Source organism: Chiloscyllium plagiosum, unplaced genomic scaffold, assembly GCF_037043375.1.
Source record: "Chiloscyllium plagiosum isolate Xiang-an unplaced genomic scaffold, Cpla_swu_hap1 HiC_scaffold_13, whole genome shotgun sequence".
Classification (NCBI taxonomy): domain Eukaryota; kingdom Metazoa; phylum Chordata; class Chondrichthyes; order Orectolobiformes; family Hemiscylliidae; genus Chiloscyllium; species Chiloscyllium plagiosum.
Genome location: NW_028270151.1, coordinates 45,148,699 through 45,164,191, shown reverse-complemented (window position 1 = coordinate 45,164,191; position 15,493 = coordinate 45,148,699). Strand labels below are relative to the sequence as shown.

Here is a 15,493-nt window from a genome sequence, read left to right as displayed (position 1 = left end):
TCCATCCACTGGACTGCAAAGTTATAGGATACCCTTTCAGTTAGCCAAAAATTCGATGTTTTAACTCCTCTCCTCTTACTTTGGATATTGCATTTTCAAAAGCAGAAGAGATTTTGGACATGTACTTTTATTGTTAAAATGGATGTTTGACACTTCCCCATCACCCATTAATGTTTTAGTTAGTCTCCTAAAGAACCTTGTAATCCTTGTAACCCATTAAACCTTGCAATCTTCCACCAAAGTCATTCATATTTTCATTAGCTTCTCCATTTTGACACTTGACCCAAAGTGATTCAGATCCCAAAGTTCTCTTGACCCTCCCATCATTGAGACCGCCTACACCATCACCAGTCAGGACCGTGCCCCTTGCATGAGACCATATGCTCCCCAAACATAACCTTTAAACCATCACCCTACTAGATCCAGCTCCTTACTGTGACTGTAAACATACTGTCTGCTACCCAATAAAGACAGACGCATCACTAAGTGTGCGATTCTCATACCAAGAGCCATGTCCTAGACAGCAATGTGCCTTGCCAGCCATCACACAAGCTGCCTCAGGAAAGGTCAGAAACTGTTGCAAGGTCTTTGCTTTGATCAAGGACATAAAATTCCCCTCAACAGAGATTGCCCAACTCCTGCCAGGAGAGTTCCCATTCCATGTTGAGACAAATCTCTACCCCTTCTATGGACAGGGGTCCATCTTTGTAACATTGGCCTTTCTCCCCACATAGTTGCTTTTGCTTCAGCCTATCCAGGGACACAGCCAACCAACCCCCCACCTCACCCTGCCCCGTTTTGAGTAAGTGGATTGATCATTCACCTATGTATCATTATAAGAATAAAACAACAAACGCATACCTGAAGACCAGGAAGAAATGAGATTCACTCAGGTACATGCCTGTCATACGTGGTCAAGTACTTGAAAGATCAGCTTTCTTGATTGAATCGAAGTTAATTAGGGAAGATCACTTAATTACAGCAATATGTGCTTTTAATTAGATATAAATGCATGCAGATAGGTTTTCTGTAGTCAGGGTTGTTTATGCCATTAGCGAGAATCAGAGTTTTTATCCCTCACCAAATTAAGTACCCCTGCCTATCATTCTTCTTGCTTCCTTTGTGACCAGAAAATTCTGCCCTAGTTTTTTTTTGGCTGTAAAACACTGGAATATCATAAGGTCATTGTTGTGATTGTAACAAGGTCAGCTAAATGGACATCATTGAGTTCATTGGGGCTATTAATATGGTCCAGTCAGGGAGCCCTGGCTTACAGATAAAAACAGAAATGCTACCGCAATTAGGCGGTAGTGTGGGGGTAAAATAAGAATAAAAAATGAAGAAAAAAGGAGTGTGTTGATGTGAAGGGCACTGCTTGTCACTGGCCACTTGGGTGTTTCTTGTCTTCCTGGTGGTGGACACTTTGTGTCTTTCACTGTGTCTCACACCTGCACACATACAACATGGGTGATGGGGAAAGCAATAAGCACTACCGCAGTTAGGCGGTAATGTAGGGCTTAAAAAAAATAAACAGGAGTTTAAAAAAAAGAAAAAAAAACAGGAGTGTGGCGGGGGCCTGGGCTGGACGCTGCCACAGGGTATAGCAAGCAGGGCAGCGGTAGACGTCTGCTACATGGCACTGCCATCCAATGCCTTAAAACAATGGTGCTCAGACCTGATGTAGTGCACCAGTTGGAAGATGCTCAGGTGTGCGGTGAAATCCCGTCTGCGCTTACCCCTGCCCGGATGGAGTTTCACATTGGCCCTAAGGTCCCGTACTTCCCCCGGGAACCCTGTGCCCCACAACTTGAGCTGCCTCCGAAATTTTTGATTTTGACCCTTTTAAGGACGTAAAAAGGCGGGCCCTGTATCGACTGCTGCTGCACACCGTCCACCTCTTCTCCTTCATCCACCGCCCAGACGCGTCTTGGCATGCCCATTTGCCACCGGGCATTGGGGATCCCTAGTGGAGGGCTCTCTACGTGGGAGTCCTCCCCCTTTCTCTCGGGGATCTGGGATGGAGGGTGCTGCACGCAGCGGTCCCCTGCAACCGCAGATTGCGGTGGCTCACGGACTCCCAGCCCAACTGCTTGTTCTGTGGTGCTGTGGAATCCTTGGACCATGTATATATTGGGTGTGGGCATTTGCACTCCTTTTTGATTTCCTCAAAAACCTTCTCCTCTGCTTTTGGTTGCACTTCAGTTCCTCGCTCCTGATTTTTGGATACCCGGTATGGAGGGGGGAGGGCAGGTCTGAAGACCTCCTCGTGGTTCTGCTCCTGGACCTGGCCAAACTGGCCATAAATAGGTCCAGGCAGTGGGCCATGGAGGGGGTGGTTAGGGCTGACTGATTGCCCCTCTTCGGCAGTTAAGTTAGAGCCCGGGTGTCTCTGGAGAAGGAGTACGCGGTGACCACCAACACCCTGGAGTTGTTCAGGGAGAGGTGGGCGCCGCAGGGAGTGGAGTGCATTATTTCCCCGTCCAATTCTATTTTGATTTAATCCCTGCCCTCCCCTTCACTGTTTGATTACACAGCATTGCCCTTTGATGTGAGAGGCATTGCTTGTCACTGGCCACTTGGGTGTTTCCTTTCTTCCTGGTGGAAGAGAATTTAAAAAAACAGGAGTGTCAGTGATTCTGTTCACTCTGAGAGCTGGGTCTGATGAAGCCAGGCCAATACACATGTAAATAAAGGGTGACTTGGTGATGAGGTACTGGCCTCTGTAGAGTTATTTCAGTTCCAAGTGATATATCAGTGTAAATGTTTTAAAATAATTATTGACCAGAGAGATTAATCTTATTGAAAGAGAACTATCATTGGGGCATATTTAATCAATAGTTATCCCACCTTTCCCTGCTCTGTGCTAATCAGATGGGCATGACAGAACGTTGGATTTATAACTGGATGAGAAACCTAGACATCTGGACTAATGTTCCAGAGACATGAGTTTAAAATCCCACATTGGCAACAAGGGAATTTAAATTTAGTTCATGAAAAGAAAAAGCTGGATCTAGCATCAGTAATGTTGACCATGAAACTATTTGTTTTGTCATAAAAATGCACCTGTTTCATAGATGCCTTCCAGAAAGTGGAAATCAGCCAAGTGTGACTCCAGACTCATAGCAATACGGTTAACCCTTTACAGTCCTCTAAAATAATCTGACAAACTTCACGATTGCATCAAACCACAACAAAGATACAAGAATGAAAATGGCTGCACTGCCTGCAATCAATATTAGGAAATGATTTGAACACACAACAAAGATACACAAAGTCCAGTTACAGACTCATAGAGTCATACTACTTGGAAACAGACCCTTTGGTCCAACCAGTCCATGCCAAACATAATCCGAAACTAAACTAGTCCCACCTGCTTATTCCTGGCCCATGTCCCTCCAAGCCTTTCCTATTCACATACTTATCCAAATGTCTTTTAAATGTTGTAATTGTACCCACATACACCATTTCCTCAGGAAGTTCATTCCGCAAATGACTCACCCCCTTTTTAAAAGTTTTGCCCCTCATCTCTTTCCTCTCACCTTAAAAATACGCCCCCTAATCTTTAAAATCCCATCCTAGAATAAAGACAACTACCGTTAACTCTATACCATTCATTATTCTATAAATGTCTATAAGGTCACCCCTCAACTTCCTTCACTCCAATAAAACAGAAGTCCCAGCCTATTCAGTCTTACTTCATAATACATGCCTTCCATACCTGGCAGCATCCTGGTAAATCTCTCCTGAACCCTCTCCAGCTTAATAATATATTTCCTATAACTGAGTGACCAGAACTGGAAACAGTATTCCAGACAAGGCCTCACAAATGTCCTGTACAACCCCAAATGACTTCTCAACTGCTGTAGTCAAAGGACGTGACCCTATAAAATCCTCCTCACTAGCATCCGTGGGTTTGTGACAGAATGAAGAGAGCTGTATTACATAATGACCATTACCTTGATGCAGTCATGCTCACTAAAGCCTGCCTTTCAGTCTACATCTTAGATTCTTTCATCATCATTCATGCACTCGGAAGGTCAGATCCTGGAAGTCCTCAACATTGAAAGTGAACCCCATGAACTCTCATAGCATCAACAATGACAGCTTAGGTTTAGTTTAGTAACACTAATACTGACTGAATTGACCGAATTCTGAAGGACAGCCTCTAGACAAGGTATGTAGCAAGTAGTGAGAGGGCCAACATGAGGGAAAACTCTACTTGACTTTCGTCTCATTAGTCTACTTGTCATAGATGCGTCCACGACATTTTCATAAGAATGACCACTGCATGGTCCTTGTGTAGGTGATGTTCTATCTTCGTACTGAGGACACATATCACAAAGTGCTAAATGGGATAGATTCAGGGCAGATCTTGCAACTCAAGACTGGTTATTTGCCTGGTACTGTGAAACATCAGCAGGAGAACTGCATTTCACAAGAGTCTGTAGCATTACTATTAAGCCAGGAGATCAATCCTATTTCAATATTTCAACATACAAGGAACAGCACCAGATGTACCTATTAATGAGGAGTCAGCATCGTGAAGACACAGAATTGGACTACATGCATGTTAGTAAATAATCCCATAAGCAATGGATCAGATGAATGTTCTGCAGTCCTGCCAAAATGAGCAATTAAACAACCAACAGGTAGAAGCAGCTCCTTCAAAACCCTTACCTCAATGACCCAAATCATACCTCAATGACAGCAGAGACAAGGGTGTGAGTGTAAAAGACAAGGCTGAGATATTTTCAATCATAATCACTTAAAGTCAATCAACCATCTCGCCCCCTTCATGAGGTCCCCATCAATTAAATAATTCAATTCACTCTTTGTAATATCAAGAAGTCTCTGAAGAAACTGGGAACTGCAAAACATGTCAGTTCCGATGGAAACTCAGCAATAATATGGAAGAGTTGTGCTTGAACCGAACTATTCCTTGTACCCGATGTTGGCAGATGGGTCTCTTAAAAACAGGCTTTTCATAATATTTATGATGTAGCATTAAATTTCTATTCAGTTACTAATACTGCAGTAATTAACTTTCCAAAATTATAGCATCTGAAAAGAAAAGGGAAAAATTAGGAGCCTATGATGACCATTGGACTAGCTTCAACAATTTATCAGGCTATGCATGTACCCTATTATCACTGTGTTGTTTTGAAAGTAAGAATTATTCATTCATATGAAGTATGGTGAATTTAGATGAGTTGATAGCCTCGTGGTATTATTGCTAGACTATTAAACCAGAGGCCTGGGTAATACACTAATAACCTGGGTTCAATTCCATGATGGATGGTGGAACTTAAGTTCAGTTTTAAAAATCTGGATTTCTGAGTCTAATTATGACCATTGTCAAATAATGGGAATTACCAGGCAGCAGCTCTTCAAGGATGTGACCCACCATCTCAAGGGTAATGATGCATGGGAAATAAACTTTAGCAACACACATATCACAAAAACAAATAAAACAAGGTACAATAAATTACATGATAAACATAACAAAATCAAATGATAACGTTTAAGGTGTTAACCTTAAATGAAAAGCTTCTCACTATGGAATAGTAAATATTTGAATACTATGATAGCTTGGGACATATTTAGCAAAATGTTAGTCCAACAATCAAATTTTAATGAAAAGATATGGAAAACTTGAAGGTCAAAGGAAACCAAAGCAGAAGACGCTGGGTGCAAAACTGCCTCACCTTCTGCTGTGTGTTATGCTGCCAAGAAGACATTGCACTGCTCCACCTGTCTGAACCTCACTGCCAATTTCACCCACATGGCCTAAGAAGGACACAAAGATGGGCATCTGCTGCATATTCTGGTGAACTTTGAATTGATTCTATCCTGAAGTCATATAATCCAAACCACTGAGATATTGCTTGGAGCACAAATTTAGGTATGGAATGTGTTAGGCAACCTTGCCACTGCTCACATCAAGCATGAAACTGCAAAATGGGCCCTGCACTGATATTGTTAAAAGGACCAGGACCCAATTTTCAAGAAGGGTAGTTTGTTTTCGAATACTTTGGAACAGTCCCATTTAAATGAATGATCAGGAGGCCATATCCACTGAAAGCTTCAAGGGACAATTCTTCTACCTAATACCACCAAGAGGCAACATATGAGATATCTTTGTTTCCTCGATGCGATCATGACTGAGGTTTGTTCAACTACAGTCATAAATATATATTGATGTAAAGTAAAGAAAACAATGTGTGTAACTGTTATTGAGACGAAGGAACAAAAACAGAAACAATAGAATCCCCACAGTGCAGAAACAGGCTACGCAGCCCAATAAGTCTACACCCACCTCCTGAAGGGTATCCCACCCAGACACATTCCCCCATCTTATCACTCTACATTTCCCATGACTGAACCTACACATCCCTGAACACTATGGGCAATTTAACATGGCCAGTTCACCTAACCTGCACATCTTTGGACTGTGGGAGGAAACCAGGAGCACCCAGAGAAAACTCACAAAGACATGAGGAGAATGTGCAAACTCCACACAGACAGTCGCCTGAGGCTGGGATCAAACCCTCATCTCTGGCACAATGAGGCGGGTCTCCAGCAATTCCTCAGCTCTCTCAGAAGAGAGAAGAACAGAGTTAATGTTTCAAATCCAGTGACCCTTCATCAGAACTGAAAGCAATTGGAAATGGTGGTATTTATACTGATGATGGTGTACTGAGGGAATTGGTTGAGAAAGAGTGAGTAGACTAAATGAGATGGTGCCTAGAGAGAGAGAGAGAGAGAGAGAGAAAGAGAGAGAGAAAGGAGGGACAATTAGAGGAATTGCTGATAGTAAACTGGGATGGAGATAAATGTTGAGTGGGTGCTAAGGAGAAGTGTGAATAGTTGAAAATATGTTGGCTGGTGAACATATTACCCTCCCTGAAAATTAGGGACCTGGTCTTTTTAACAATATCAATTGCAGTTTTGTGTCTTTCGCATCAGAGAGCGGCAGGAGCTGGGCAGAAGTGAAGGCAGAGTGCAAAGCTGGTTGGGAAGGTAAGTGATTGTTATGAGAGTGGGTGTGTTCTAGACCCCAGGACCTACAAAGTAGGGCCTCCCTCCCTCCCTCCTTCTCTAACCTAAATTAAAAGTCCACAGACTTGCCCCAAAAAGAGGGTCCAAGGAAGTTCCTGTGGATTGAAGAGTGAGGCTTTAGCTCAGGAGTCTTTGACAAGGAGGTTGAGTGAAGTGGTTACGCCACAGTTGAAGAGGATGAAGACATGACTGCCAAGCTGGTTCAGTGCGCTACGTGCTTGATGTGGGAGGTCAATGACTCTGGTGTGTCTGGCTCGTATAAGTGTGGAAAGTGTGTGCACGTTCAGCCAGTGACCGAGCATATTGCAGCACTGATGAAAGAACTCGAGGACCTTAGGCTCATCCGAGAGAACAAGATCTTTCTGGACAAGACCTTCAGCGAGGTTATTACACCAATCTACCAGAAGAGAGCAGAAGAGAGCAGACATTAAGGAAGACAGAGAGGAGACAGGTGCAAGAGACCCCGGGGGAAATACCTGTCAGGAACAAGTTGAATCTTTTGGAAACAGTAGAGACAGATGACATTGCCTGTCCACGAGGCAGCCAGCTCTGTCAATCAAAAGTTGGTGCAGAGGCAGAGCGGAAGAGTCGGACATCGCACAGAGCTATGGTAATAGGGGACTCCATAGTAAGAGGAACTGACCAGAGTTTTTGTGGCAGCAGGCAGGACTTAAGGATGGTGTGTTGCCTTCCTGGTGCCAAGGTTAAAGACATCACAGACAGAGTGCAGGAAATCCTCAAGGACGAAGGTGAAGAGCCAGAGGTGGTGGTACATGTCGGCACAAATGATGTCGGGAAGAAGAAGAGGAACATACTACAGCGGGACTTCGGAGAACTAGGAAGAAGGCTGAAAAGCAGGACGCCCAGGGTGGTTATCTCGGGTTTGCTTCCAGTTCCTCAGGCTGGTGAGGCCAGAAACAGGGAGATAATGGACTTGAACATGTGGCTGGGGAACTAGTGCAGGAAGCAAGGATTTAAATTCTTGGATCACTGGGGTATGTTTTGTGGTAAACATAAATTTTACAAGAGAGGCGATTTGCACCTCAATAGGTTAGGGACCAGCATTCTGGCAGGCAGGTTTGCTACTGCAATACAGCTGCGTTTAAACTAAGTAGCCGGGGGAAGAGGACAAACTGGATGTTTAAGAAGGAAATTGAAGGGAAAGTTAGAACAAGGGAAGTCAAGAAAGACAACTGTATCAATGAGGCAGAAAACTCAGAAAGGGATCATGCTGTAAGGTTGAGTGAAATAGGAGTTGATGGGAAGGGTGAGGGCAGTACTAAATTAAAAATACTATACATGACTGCACAAAGCATTAGAAATAAGATGGATGAGCTTGAGGCTCTTTTGGAAATTGGCAGATACGATATTGTGGGGATAACTGAGACGTGGCTTTAAGTGGATAGGGCCTGGGAAATGAATATTCAAGGCTACACGTGCTATTGTAAGGACAGACTGATGGGCAGAGAGGGTGGGGTGGCCATGTTGGTAAGGGATGATATTCAGTCCCTTGCGTGGGGGGACCTAGAATCAGGGGATGTAGAGTCAGTGTGGATAGAGCTGAGAAATACTAAGGGTAAAAAGACCCTCTTGGGAGTTATCTACAGGCCCCCAAACAGTAGTCTGGATGTTGGATGTATGTTGAATCAGGAGCTGAAATTGGCCTGTCGCAAAGATGTTACTACAGTTATTATGGGGGATTTCAACATGCAGGTAGACTGGGAGAATCAGGATGGTATTGGACCTCAAGAAGGAGATTTTGTGGAGTGCCTCAGAGATGGATTCTTAGAGCAGCTGGTGCTGGAGCCGACCAGGGAGAAGGCAATTCTGGATCTGGTATTGTGCAACGAACCAGAATTGGTCAGGGACCTCGAAGTGAAGGAGCCATTGGGAAGTAGTGACCGTAATACAATAAGCTTCAATCTGCAATTTGAGAGGGAGAGAGTACAATCGGAAGTGACAATATTTCTGTTGAATAAAGGGAACTATAGAGCTATGAGGGAGGAGCTGGCCAAAGTTCAATGGTGCAATACCTTAGCAGGGATGACAGTGGAGGAACAATGGTGGATATTTCTGTGTATAAGTCGCAAGATCAGTTCATTCCAAAAAGGAAGAAAGATCCTAGGAGGAGGCATGGGTGGCCGTGGCTGACGAGGGAAGTTAAGAAACATATAAAGTTAAAAGAGAAAAAGTATAACATAGCAAAGATAAGTGGGAAAACGGAGGACTGGGAAGCTTTTAAAGAACAACAGAGGATTACTAAGAAGGAAAAACGCAGAGAAAAAATGAAGTACGAAGGTAAACTGGCCAAAACTATAAAGGAGGATAGTAAAAGCTTTTTTAGGTATGTGAAAGGCAAAAAAAGGTTAAGACTAAAATTGGGCCCTTGAAGACAGAAACAGGAGAATATATTACAGGGAACAAAGAAAGGACAGAAGAATTGAATTGGTACTTCAGATCTGTGTTCACTGGGGAAGACACAAGCAATCTCCCTGAGGTAACAGTGGCTGAAGGACCTGAACTTAAGGGAATTTATATTTGCCAGGAATTGATGTTGGAGAGACTGTTAGGTCTGAAGGTTGATAAGTCCCCAGGGCGTGATGGTCTACATCCCAGTGTACTGAAGGAGGTGGCTCGTGAAATCGTGGATGCGTTGGTGATTATTTTACAGAGTTTGATAGATTTGGGATCAGTTCCTGCGGATTGGAGGGTGGCTAATGTTGTATCACTTTTTAAGAAAGGTGGGAGAGAGAAAGCAGGAAATTATAGACCAGTTAGTCTGACTCCAGTGGTGGGAAAGATGCTGGAGTCTATTATAAAGGATGAAATTACGACACATCTGGATAGTAGTAACAGGATAGGTCAGAGGCAGCGTGGATTTATGAAGGGGAAATCATGCTTGACTAATCTTCTGGAATTTTCTGAGGATGTAACTCTGAAGATGGACGAGGGAGATCCAGTAGGTGTAGTGTACCTGGACTTTCAGAAAGCTTTTGATAAAGACCCACATAGGAGGTTAGTAAGCAAAATTAGGGCGAATGGTACTGGGGGCAAAGTACTAACTTGGATTGAAAGTTGGTTTGGCTGGTAGGAAACAAAGAGTAGTGATAAACGGCTCCATTTTGGAATGGCAGGCAGTGACCAGTGGGATACCGCAGGGGTCAGTACTGGGACCGCAGCTTTTTACAATATGTGTTAATGATATAGAAGATGGTATTAGCAATAACATTAGCAAATTTGCTGATGATACTAAGCTGGGTGGCAGGGTGAAATGTGATGAGGATGTTAGGAGATTACAGGGTGACCTGGACAAGTTAGGTGAGTGGTCAGATGCATGGCAGATGCAGTTTAATGTGGATAAATGTATGGTTATCCACTTTGGTGGCAAGAACAGGAAGGCAGATTACTACCTAAATGGAATCAATTTAGGTAAAGGGGCAGTACAGAGAGATCTGGGTGTTCTTGTACACCAGTCAATGAAGGCAAGCATGCAGGTACAGCAGGTAGTGAAGAAGGCTAATAGCATGCTGGCCTTCATAACAAGAGGGATTGAGTACAGAAGCAAAGAGGTTCTTCTGCAGCTGTACAGGGCCCTGGTGAGACCACACCTGGAGTACTGTGCGCAGTTCTGATCTCCAAATTTGAGGAAAGACATTCTGGCTATTGAGGGAGTGCAGCATAGGTTCACGAGGTCAATTCCTGGAATGGCGGGATTACCTTACACTGAAAGACTGGAGCGACTGGGCTTGTATACCCTTGAGTTTAGAAGACTGAGAGGGGATCTGATTGAGACATATAAGATTATTAAAGGATTGGACACTCTGGAGGCAGGAAACATGTTTCCGCTGATGGGTGAGTGCCGAACCAGAGGACACAGCTTAAAGATATAGGGTAGGCCATTTAGGACAGAGATGAGGAGAAACTTCTTCACCCAGAGATTGGTGGCTGTGTGGAATGCTCTGCCCCAGAGGGCAGTGGAGGCCCAGTCTCTGGATTCATTTAAGAAAGAGTTGGATAGAGCTCTCAAGGATTGTGGAATCAAGGGTTATGGAGAAAAGGCAGGAACAGGATACTGATTAAGGATGATCAGCCATGATCATATTGAATGGTGGTGCAGGCTCGAAGGGCAGAATGGCCCACTCCTGCACCTATTGTCTATTGTCTATTGTGAGCAGTGGCAAGGCTGCCTAACACATTCCATACCTACATTTGTGCTCCAAGCAATATCTCAGTGGTTTGCATTATATGACTTCAGGATAGAATCAATTCAAGGCTCACCAGAATGGTGATGGGTAATGAACATGGAGGTGGATGGTCAAGTTCTGAAATTGTTAATCTCAGTGTTGAATGCTGGAGGCTGTAAGGTACATGAGCAAAAGATGTGATGTTGTTCCTCTAACTTATGTTGACCTTTGCTGGAGCATTGCAGCAAGACTAAGATAGAAAGACTGGCATGAGTAAACGGTGATGTGGTCAACAGCTGGCAACTGGAAGCTCATGGTCATTTTTACAGACAGAGCACTTGGTAAATGTTCTCTTGCATGTTTAACAATTTCTCAGTCCATATTGCAGCACAGGTCCAAGGACAAGGACACTGACCACTTCTTACAGCCATAATGTAGTTCCCTTTCATGAGGTGCTGGGTGCCTTTAAGTTAAATAAGGTCACTGTGATATTCATGTGCGCTTCCAATAAACAGTGCAGATAATGCTGTTTACACTAAGTAAACTGGTAAAGTAGCTCACATCGAGAATTTAAAATAACGCTTGCAATTGCAGTGAATAGGTCAGCATTATTTGCACACTGCAATTCTCATTGGATTTTCATGATTTGTCAAATATGGCCCCACAATGTGCTGATTCTAAAGTGGTTTGAAAGATGCATGTTCACAGAAGGCACCACGTCCAGTCAATGCATGTATGAGCCAAAACCAACATGGAACCCTGCATATGCCTGAAACTTCCTGGCCATCTATTATTCTGCAACTGAAGACTCTCACCTCATTAATTTTATCTTTTGTTACACCCAAAGCTCCCATTTTTGCAGTATCTGAATTAGCAAACGTGGCCCAGATGTTTCTAGACTATGTCACACCTCTTGTAACCTTCCACACTCAGTGGAGGTTTGTTTTTACAATCCAGTTTTAGTAACTGCTAATATAGTTAGAATTATTAAAATTTAATTACAGTACTTTTATAGTGCTGTTAGTTGAGGCTATAATTTCTGTCAAATACTGAGTATTCACTCAGATAAATGGGTGAACAGAAAAAAAATTTATAGACAATATTTATTCTTCATTCCTGTATCAGTTAAGATTACTAACACAAATGTGAACATCAATGATGATAACAGGGAATCACTATTTTATAATTGCAGAGTTAAGTAAAATTATTCTCACATGTACTTAACAAAGATCTTATTAAAAGATGAAACATCATAAGTATGCTGTATAATTTAATATGCATGAAGAATTGTAAAATCTATTGTGAGTTACTGTCTCAGATTGCAGTATTTATTTCCCTGGGCTATATTCCAAAGTACACCTATAAAATCAAACTGTTCCCTGTTTTCTTTTCTGTAATTTGATCATTGTAATTTCTTGTTAATCTATAATCTCTTTACTGAGTTCTCCAGGTGCAAATATGTTTGAAAACATGAGTATTGGTGTGTTATATTTCCAAGGAAAAGCCACTCTCAAGTTATTTGTTTAGCTTTCAACAGATTGCTTTGAAGAAATGTGCAACCTTAATGGTTACATTTTGAGATTTTTTAAAAATTACATTTAGCAGATCTATTTGAAAGAAAGTCTAAATTGTATAGTTTATACAGTAGTCGATCTGCTTTACAGTATTGCTATCCTTGTTATATACTCAGTCATTAGTACACTGTAACGTGGGAACTCAAGGAAGTGCACCCCGAACAAATAATGCAGCATTCAATTTTCAGAGTTTCACTTGCCTCTCAGCAATGAAAGCTATACACTTAGTATGATGGAGTTAATTTCAGACAAAGCTCATCTGTAGAATCTAGAGAAATATGCAGAATGAACTTGTTATTTGCAACCGGTAGCAGGCATGTGATGTTTTAGTTATAGTTTCGAATATTTTTCTGTAATTTATTCTATTATAGGCACAACTCTAATAAAGAAACCTTATTTTGCATAATACAATAGCATTTCAATCAAAAGCATCTTTATTATTATATGTATAGATTGCTTTTCCCTCTAAACTTCAATTGTGAATTAAAGATTTTTTTGTAAACCACAGTTGAGTATTTACCTGCTGATGAGTAAAAGTGAATGGCTACATGAGTCACTAGTTCTGCATAATTGTATGCTGCTGCTGACATAATTTATGGATTGCAGCGTGAAAGTGTCTGGGAAAATAACATTTGGAGACACAGACGATAATTAAGCAAATATGACACATATCACCAAGCTGTCGGCTGTTTACGGGGAATGAAATTTCCTCTGTTACATCTGGAAGGAATTCTAGTTAACATTTTAAACTGATATTAAGTAAAGTAGTTATTTATTTACAAATGAGGAATAGATTAATTATTTTTGTGAAATGTAATGCAGATGATTGTGCAATGGTGTAGATTTTTTCTACACCAGAAACTTTTTTCTCAGAACGAGTCAAAATTATGTTAATTGGTACCTGTGAAAAGTACGTTTCTGAGATCTTTCCTTATTTACCAAATGGAAAGTTGTGGTGCTGGCACAGTCAATAATGTTCGGCCTCATGAGCTCGTCCACTCCAGGCTAGTCATGTGTTTTTCTCACCTTTCTCGTCATTTTCTTTCTCTTTTTCTAATTTCTTCATATTCTGACATCATAGGGAAGCGAGAGAGGTGCTTGGTGAGTCATTGGCTGCAGCAGTGGCGGTGCCCAGAGTGAAGATTTCTCGTTATTTGTGGCCCGGGGTGTGGACTCAGGGACTCAGCCAGTTTTCAGCGGGAGCGGTGACAGTGCTTGGTGTGAGGACTCCTGGCTGCGGTTGGCCTAAAGCGTGGGGACTCCTTAAGACCGAGGACAACCCTGGAGCTGTGATTGTAGATGCCTTGTACAGAAGATGAACTCTATTCATGTAATTTCATTTTCTTCTTTTTGTAACTCAAAATGGCGACAAAACAGTTTTCAAAGTGTCTTTCAAGATATATATGACAATAAGTAATTCATAACTTATCACGTAATATTTTTGCAGGATTATTGACTTGTTGTTCTTACATTTAGAGGAATTCCTCTGTAGCTTCTCACATACTTCAGGTGATGAGTCGGATGATCTCAGGCGATAGAAAATGGCTGAAGTTATTCCAGGAGATGGTTTTTCTAAAATTGATCATTTATGCTTCGCAAAGGATAAAACCACAAATGCATTTTTACAATAGCTACCAGATTCCCAATTCCAGCCAGGTAATAGTATGTTCACATTGCTGAACTCCTGTCTGGCTGGAGCTCTAATCAATTGGTCCTGGAGATAGCTCTGTATTTTTGCAGTACAGAAATAATTAATAATAGAGATGTTTACAAACAATGGGTGGGAAAAGCATTTTTCTCTTTGCTTTCAACTAAATCAGATTAAGAAAATGTCCAGTAATGATACTTTATGATACTTTGCAAATTCCTTGAATAGTCTCGAACACATGCTTTGTGACACTAATCTGTCTGGGATTTACTTCATAACTGAAATCTGGACTTTAATCGCATAGTTAGCTACAATGCAAAACAGAATTACTTCACGTCAATGGTACATTTACGAAGTTAATATTCTCAAAGATAATTTTAGGCATCATTAAAACCAGTTTGATAAAACAAAACTTAATGCATTGAAATTTGTAATTAAGCACTTTATGACTTTGAACGAATAAATCTAATTGTTACATAAAGTAGTGGTTCTGAAACAGTTAATGCTGGTGACTGCATTAAGCTCCACCCAGTCTCATGATGCCATACAGTACTGGGTGGGGAAAGGAGAAATCTAGATTAAGATCCTGATGGAGATTAATTGCCATAATTTTCTCCTTACAAACATAGGGCTAAATTTTCATTGCTGAAAATGTGTTGCTGGAAAAGTGCAGCAGGTCAGGCAGCATCCAAGGAGCAGGAGAATCGACGTTTCAGGCATGAGCCCTTCTTCAGGAATGAGGAAAGTGTGTCCAGCAGGCTAAGATAAAAGGTAGGGAGGAGAGACTTGGGGGAGGGGCATTGGAAATGCAATAGGTGGAAGGAGGTCAAGGTGAGGGTGATAGGCCGGAGTGGGGGTGGGGGCGGAGAGGTCAAGAAGAAGATTGCAGGTTAGGAAGGCGGTGCTGAGTTCGAGGGATATGACTGAGACAAGGTGGGGGGAGGGGAAATGAGGAAACTGGAGAAATCTGAATTCATCCCTTGTGGTTGGAGGGTTCCTCGGTGGAAGATGAGACACTCTTCCTCCAA

At 42.1% G+C, this 15,493-nt stretch overlaps 1 long non-coding RNA gene across 1 annotated transcript in view; it reads left to right on the top strand.

Annotated features, from left to right (window-relative positions):
• LOC148148312 (uncharacterized) overlaps positions 1-14,935 on the top strand; it is a 62,487-nt gene extending 47,552 nt beyond the window's left edge. The window contains exon 3 of the long non-coding RNA XR_015759028.1: positions 13,899-14,935. This is a non-coding gene — a long non-coding RNA (uncharacterized LOC148148312). The remainder of the gene's footprint in view (positions 1-13,898) is intronic.
• The last annotated feature ends 558 nt before the right edge of the window (positions 14,936-15,493 follow it).